At 36.9% G+C, this 7,187-nt stretch overlaps 1 pseudogene; it reads right to left on the bottom strand.

Annotated features, from left to right (window-relative positions):
- Positions 1 to 842: 842 nt before the first annotated feature.
- LOC120363561 (coiled-coil-helix-coiled-coil-helix domain-containing protein 2 pseudogene) lies at positions 843 to 1,368 on the bottom strand (annotated as a pseudogene).
- Positions 1,369 to 7,187: the final 5,819 nt, after the last annotated feature.

Genomic DNA, 7,187 nt, shown 5'->3' with positions numbered 1-7,187 from the left:
TCTGAAGATTAATGTACTTTGATTACAATTTCAGGTTTGTTTTTCCCTGCTGTTGATGCTGTTAGGCCGACATGAGCAGAGCAAACGAGGCCCCTCTCCCCCAGCACCCCCAGCAGAAATGTCATGGTCAGGCGTTTGTTAAATTGTGTCTCTAAAATAATAACTGTCACGGCTGGGGCCAGGAAAATACAGTCTTCCAATAGATAGAAAGCACCTGGTACTGGTGATCACAGCTTCCCAATAAGATCTCAGGAGCTGGGCATGTGGACTCAAGCATACACACTAAGAGGCAGAATAGTGAAGTTTAGCCGGTATATGATCTTTCTCTAGGAACACTTAACTGGTAAGGGAAGAGCACCTCAAGTAAGCATGTCACAACTTCTGCAAACACATTGTGCATGTGATCGCTTCTCAGCGCTGGCAGGCCACTGCACATGCAGACAGCCCACCCCGAGAAAAGAATCAGGAGAGAAGGAACAAAATCCCCTGGAAGCATGACAACAAATAAAACCCCAAGTCAAAGGTCAAACCACACACATGAATCTCTCAAGGTCCCCACTTGGGCCTCTCCCAAGTATACTTTACTTCCTTTCATTTCTGCTCTACAGCTGTGTGTGTGTGTGTGTGTGTGTGTGTGTGTGTGTGTGTGTAAGACAATCACTTTATTCTAATTAACTCACAAATAAAAAAATCATAACAGCTAGTTTAAGGAGAGGCCACACCAACATTTGCCCAGCCCTAATTCTACTCCCTTCCATTTCAAATCTGAAGCAAGGAAGCTAGGAATGACACGACAGGTTTAACTGATGGCTACACTTTATACCTTCCCTATCAATTATATTTTATACTAAATCAACTTGGTTATGAGAGCTGGTTTTCCATTTCTCCAGTTTGAACTTCTTGATTACGGCAGGCTGTTTGCAAGCTGGCACTGTTTCAGCACCTCATTGAAACCCTTACAGAGCTTGATGTCACCCTGGTTCTGTCACACTCCAAAAACTGTTGATCTCATAGAAGCAACACTGCTGCTGCTGTGCCAGCTGGGTTCCTTCAGGCTCCTGGTAAGTGATGTCAGGCCTCACAGGTTCAGTGTTACTTCCTCCAAGTAACGAACTGTTTTAAAACTGTGGCGTATTGGCGTGACCCAGTGTGTGCCCCACAGAAGAGCCCACAGCCACACCAGCTGCAGTGGTGGCCATCTGGGCCATCACACCTGGCTGCCGGGTGCAGCAGCAGGAGAGCCAACTGCAGATGGGGGTGCCGCTGCTGGTGGCTGAGCTGGTGCTGGCCTGGGATCAGTTTCATCTGAGGGGCCTGGCCGGCCAGCAGGATCATGCGGGAGGTGTAGTTTTGGCTTCTACGTGGCATCCTAGGTAGGCAACAGATCGACGTGTGACAACCAGACTCTAAAACTTTTTCATAAATTTTCACTCCCACTTTAAAATTTGTCACTTACTCTGCCTTATGACCCCCCGGTCAAATTATTTCTTCTGAGAAGGCAATAACTGAGGTTACCGTAGACCCAAAAAGTGTACATCCAAAGGATTGTGGAGCTCCAGAATGGAAGAGATAAGGTGGTACTGCTAGACAGAACTGTTGGGCAAATCTCAAGGACGATGTCATCCCCAAACAACCTCACAAGACTAGGAACACCAAGCTTCTTGCAGTTGCAGGTGTCATCACCAGAACACTGCTTATTGCTTCAGTGAAGTGATGACCTTTGACCCATCCCAGGGAAATTTGTCAAGTGCTGGGCTTTCATGTCTTACATAATGAAAACATAAAACATCCTCACATCCTATTGCTGTTTGACCACTTTTTCCAAACTGTGCCAATAAAGCTCTGGGATCTACAAATCACTTACTTTTACTTTAGGGCGCTACAAGTCTAACTTTCAAGGAGCCATTCTAGAGAGTATTAGACGTTTCCTTCCCTCCTCTCCATCTTCATGGGTTCATTATGCAAAAGATCAAACCTGAAACACTACTTCAGGCCATGATAGGAATGGGAGGTTCAGCTATGCCCCATTATACCTTCCTCCCATTGGATTTCAGAAACAGCTGACCAGCATTAACATTAAAATGGAGACCTTAAGATTGACGAAACAGATTCTTTGTAGCAATAAGATACCAACCTGACAGACAGCAGGCCCTGAAAGAAATCAAAGTATTTTATCCCAAAATATATTTCTTTGACATATTTTGAAATGGCCCTGTAAAGCTGTCTCTTGTGGGAAAAAACCTACATTCTACAGAAAAGTCCTTTCCCTTCCAGGTCTTCTTCCTGATGTAGGAGAGAATAAATTAAGAGTCTGTCACTTTTTTGGTCCAATAAAATATATTTTTAATCTATTGTCTCTGAAGCCTGCTCCCTGGAGGCTTCATCTACATAGTAAGAGCCTGGGTCTCCACAAACCCTTGTCTTAACCCAAACACTCCCTTCTAATGATTCCAGGTCTTTAGATAAACTCTTTCAACTAATCTTCAATCAGAAAATCTTCTAATCCATCTATGACCTGGAAACCCCTACTTTGATTTGTCCCTGCCTTTCTGGACCAAATCAGTATACATCTTACATGTATTGATTGATGTCTTATGTGCCCTTAAAATATATAAAACCAAGCTATAACCTGACCATATTTGGCATATGTTCTCAGGATTTGCTGGAACTGTGCCATGGGCCATGGTCACTAATATTTGGCTCAGAATAAGTATCTTCAAATATTTTACAGAGAGAAAAAAAAACAAGGCAGGATGCAAAAACTTATAGTGTGTTCTTTGAGAAGAAACCCTATCATAGTAGTTAAGGTAAAGTGTACTGAGATAAGAAAGAAGGAAATTCAAGTTGGTGCCAGGATCAAATAACTATGCAGTCTTGTGGGCTTCTCTTTCAAAAGGTTGTATAAAATACCACATCCTGGGAAGTCATTAAGATGAAGAAGGAATAATTTATTTTCTATTTCCCATTATCTATGGATCAATTTTTTTCCATTTAATTTTAATTCCCCACATTTCCTGAATGCTCACATATTCTTCTTAAGCAGTTCCCATGGGAAATCATAGTTTAGCAACAACAGGGGTGTCCCAGTATTTTTGCAGCTCTTTCACTCCTGTAGTTCACCCAGCGGAAATGTTAGAGCTCTTTCACTCTCATAGTTCTGTGAGTTCCTAAATCTTCTCTCATGACTGAGAAGAATGAGGTACACAGACCCTGGAGATTGGGTAAGGCAGAGTAAGTTTTAATGAGTGACAGAAAAACTTTCAGCAGCAAGAGGGGACCTGAAAGTGGATTGCCAGGCATGAGGCTGAGTTCAGGGTTTTTTATGGGTTTGGAACAGAGGAATGCATGCTGATTGGCTTCTGGGTGGTTTTGGAAAAAGTACCATTTTAAAAAAGGCATAATGGTGTACAGGACCAATCTAGGGATGGTAGGTATATGTAAACTAGGTGAAAGACAAGAACTGATCAGGAGAAAGCATGCCAAGTGAGAATGAAAATTCTTGCTTCAGTCTCTGGATTTCACCCAGAGCTGTTAGCTTGGATTTTAAGTTTGGTTGAAAACATGGTTTTTAGCTGTAGACTACCTTTGGATTGAAGCATGAGTTTCACCAGGGACCCATCCCTGTCTGTCTAGGAGTTTGTCTGCCTCATGTTGTTATTAGTATCATAGTGAACTCACGCCATAACCCATAAAAAGTTGGTCCTCAAAGAACTAGCTAGGGTAAAATAAGTGGACAAGAGACCTAAAGTGAGATGGAGAGAATGTGAAATGGTGCCTCAGAAGTGTCTTAACTGATTGTACCCAAGCATACATCAAAATGTAGATGAAAACTCCGAAGTACATGCAAAATTTTTATTGCATTAAGAATGCTCAGTTGTTAAGATATATAAAGCAACACACAATAAGCAACTCTAGCACTAAGATCCTAAAGAGAAATTCAAGCTTTTCTATGTGAGGGTTTCCTATGTGTGCAGAGCAACCCCCACTCCCATTAGTGACATAAAAGCCAAACTGCAAAACTCAACCAGAATAAATAGAAAAATGAAACAAACAAATGAAGAATAAAATAGTGTCTGAACAGTAATCAAAGATATAAATTTTGCTGAGCTAAATTTCAAAATTGAAAAGACTCTCCAAATTATAAACAAGTTGGATGACAATATTCATTGTTGAGTTTGGCTTCAAAAATTAGTCTACTTTTAAAAATTCTGTAAGTAGTCAGATGCATAGGGAAAAAAGTTTATCTGCAGATAAACATAGAGTGTTTGTCTGGATCCCTTAAATAATGTATTAAGAAGACAATGAATTAAGATATACAGAAGATGGAGCATGAAGTCAGGTAGTGGTCACATATGGCCAGTTGTATAAGTCAGGTGTTTACAGCAATGGCCAATGCATATCAGATGCCCAATAAATAATTTTTCAAAGAATAAATGAACATTAAAGGAGAAAACAAGTGATATAAAATTACTGACTAAATATGTGAATATGACTAAATACAACAGATTTAAAATCAGCCTGGATATATATTTTTAAAGTGATTGTAGATTTTACTTTAAAATATCAATATTTATAATATTACAGAAGTTATATCTTCTATATTTATTTAAATTAATAACAAATAATTACACAGACTGCTAAAATATTTCATAATGTCACATAGTTTAGAAATTATTTGAAAGAGTATCTGATCAAAAATATTTAGAGACTGCAGGCATAGAAAGTATTAATCTTTAAAAAGGCAGATTAGTGGATTCTGTTAAATGTAATCCTTTGTTCATTCAGCACTGAGCCTCCCTTTTGAAGCAGGCAGCATGATATGCACTGTTTTTGCAGTGATGAACAAGTAAGACTTGGTCTCTCTCTGACAGAGCTTCCAGTTTAGCAATAGACTGTTAATGATAATAAAGTAATAGTACACGTGGAAGATACTAAAATTTACTATATTAAAATATTCTTTTAATCTCACAGGAATACTTAATACATCAAATGGGATTAGACATAAATCCTTATGTCTCCTTATGGAGGACTCCCAAGTTGTATTCTTTTTTAACCCATCTCTAGAATATTTATAAATTTATAAAATCTCAATTTACCTTATATAACTCAATCAAATCGATCTAGACTCTATCATATCCAAGCTCACTGAGAATAATAACACAAATTGAAAGACTTCATTCAAAATATATAGTTTAAAAAAGCTCAAATAACTTTTTCTATTTATGGTATCAAGTTTTCATCAATGATCCTTTCTTCAGTCAATTACAATAAATAGTATTTGCTTACTGATTAAACAAATGTATTAAGAAGTTTATTGTGGTCAAAATGCACTCTTATTTCTGCATATTTCTCTGTTATTACAGGATGCATTCAAACCATTTGGATCACCTAAAGTGTATGTTTATTAAAATGTAGCTCTTTATTTAAGACTGGTTAGAAGACAGCATCCTCATTTAGTTTTTCCTACCAACTAGTAGAAAAGAACCCTGTGTTTCTTTGTAATTCTAAAGAACTCAATGTGCTTGTTCTATGACATCATCATCATTAACCTCATCATTACCATCATCTTCATCTTTCATAATTTTATATTATATTACAGTTAACTGTGGGTTTCTCACTTACATGATAATTTATAAGGCAATTTATTAGGCACTTCCATACCTAGTAGTTTATGTTGCTAAACTCTTAACCTTTATGATCACAAAATATCTGATATTATAATTATCTATCAAATATGTGCCGATTTCCATTGATATAAAAATCTTCTAATTTCTTTTGAACTACACTAATTTGGTCATGGTATGTATACTTTATTTCTATTATCACTGTCATGATTGATTGTCTCTGTCATGAAGGCCAAAAGGATCAGATGAGATTTATATGGCATATTTTAAAAATAAATTTCTTCCGGTCTGAAAAAGAATCATAATCATCATGCAATATGAATTACTATAAATAGACCAGAACCTCTGCCTGTTAAGAACCATTTGTGTTATTTCATAAAGTATGATATTTGAACTCAAATATAGAGTGCTTTTTAAAAAAATCTTCTCAAGATGTAGCATAGGGAAAATATTTAAAAACAAAGATAAAAGCCACATGCTAATTCTATTCACAAAGTGTTATTCATGTTATTATAATTTAGATATATGATTGATTTACATTGTTTCCTAATAGAACTATTGTTTATTTTTGAGACTTCTGTCTTTCAAATTAAAGGGAAATGTTGCTTATTGTTATTGAATGTTTAAAAAATGCGTTCTTGGAAAGATAAATTTAAGAATAGGCATTTGTTAAACATAAAGTGCTTAGAAAATAAGGAGAAAAATGCCACAGAGAATAGGCATGGAGCCACACCAGGCACATATAGTTAGACAACACTTTTCTCCTCTGAGATTCCAAAGCCTCATATGCAACGGCAAGAAATGGATTGTGTTGATTTTGTACATCGCAGATTTATAGCTGTGCTGATGCTGGCTGAAGGACAACCTATTACTCAATAAGTTTGTTCTCGCCAGGGGGAATAAAAACCATTACACAAGAAGCCCTTCCCTGTTTTATACACAAATGAGGGGTTAAGTTCAGAGACTATAATCCTATTTTGTGTGTGTTATGTGTGTATTTCTTAGAACATTTTGTTGTGACCTAACAATTACATTGCACCTGGTCTCAATCACTCTGTATTTTACATTACATCATATGTTCATGCATAAAACAGGAGATATTATACTCCTATATTTTAAAGTGTCTCAGTTGGAGAGATTTATAACAAGATAAAAAGCTTACTTTTTTAAAGATTTCAGTGTTTCCATGTACTGTGTTTTTCCTTCTCAGAATGTAATTGAGTTCCATGAGGGATTTGGCACATTTTCAAAATGGAAAAAAAAAATCATTAATGAGCTAGACTATTCAGAAATGATATTTATTGAAAACCCTGTTTCCTGTGGAGCTGCTGAAATTTACAAACCCTTGTTTGAAGATGAGTCTGCCATGTGGTACTTCAGTATACAAAGGAGCTCTTCTTACTTAGAATTTGAAACTATACAGAGAAATACAAAAGGAAACACTTAAGCATGCAAAAGGAACAAAATGAGATCACATTGTTTCCAATGAGTATTAATACTTCACATATTGTAAACCTATAACAGTTTCCATATTTAGGGGTTACTTTAAATGAACCGTTGCAA

Source organism: Saimiri boliviensis, chromosome 3, assembly GCF_048565385.1.
Source record: "Saimiri boliviensis isolate mSaiBol1 chromosome 3, mSaiBol1.pri, whole genome shotgun sequence".
NCBI classification, from domain to species: domain Eukaryota; kingdom Metazoa; phylum Chordata; class Mammalia; order Primates; family Cebidae; genus Saimiri; species Saimiri boliviensis.
Note: the sequence above shows the minus strand (reverse complement) of the source record. Positions and strands in the feature narration are given on the sequence as shown.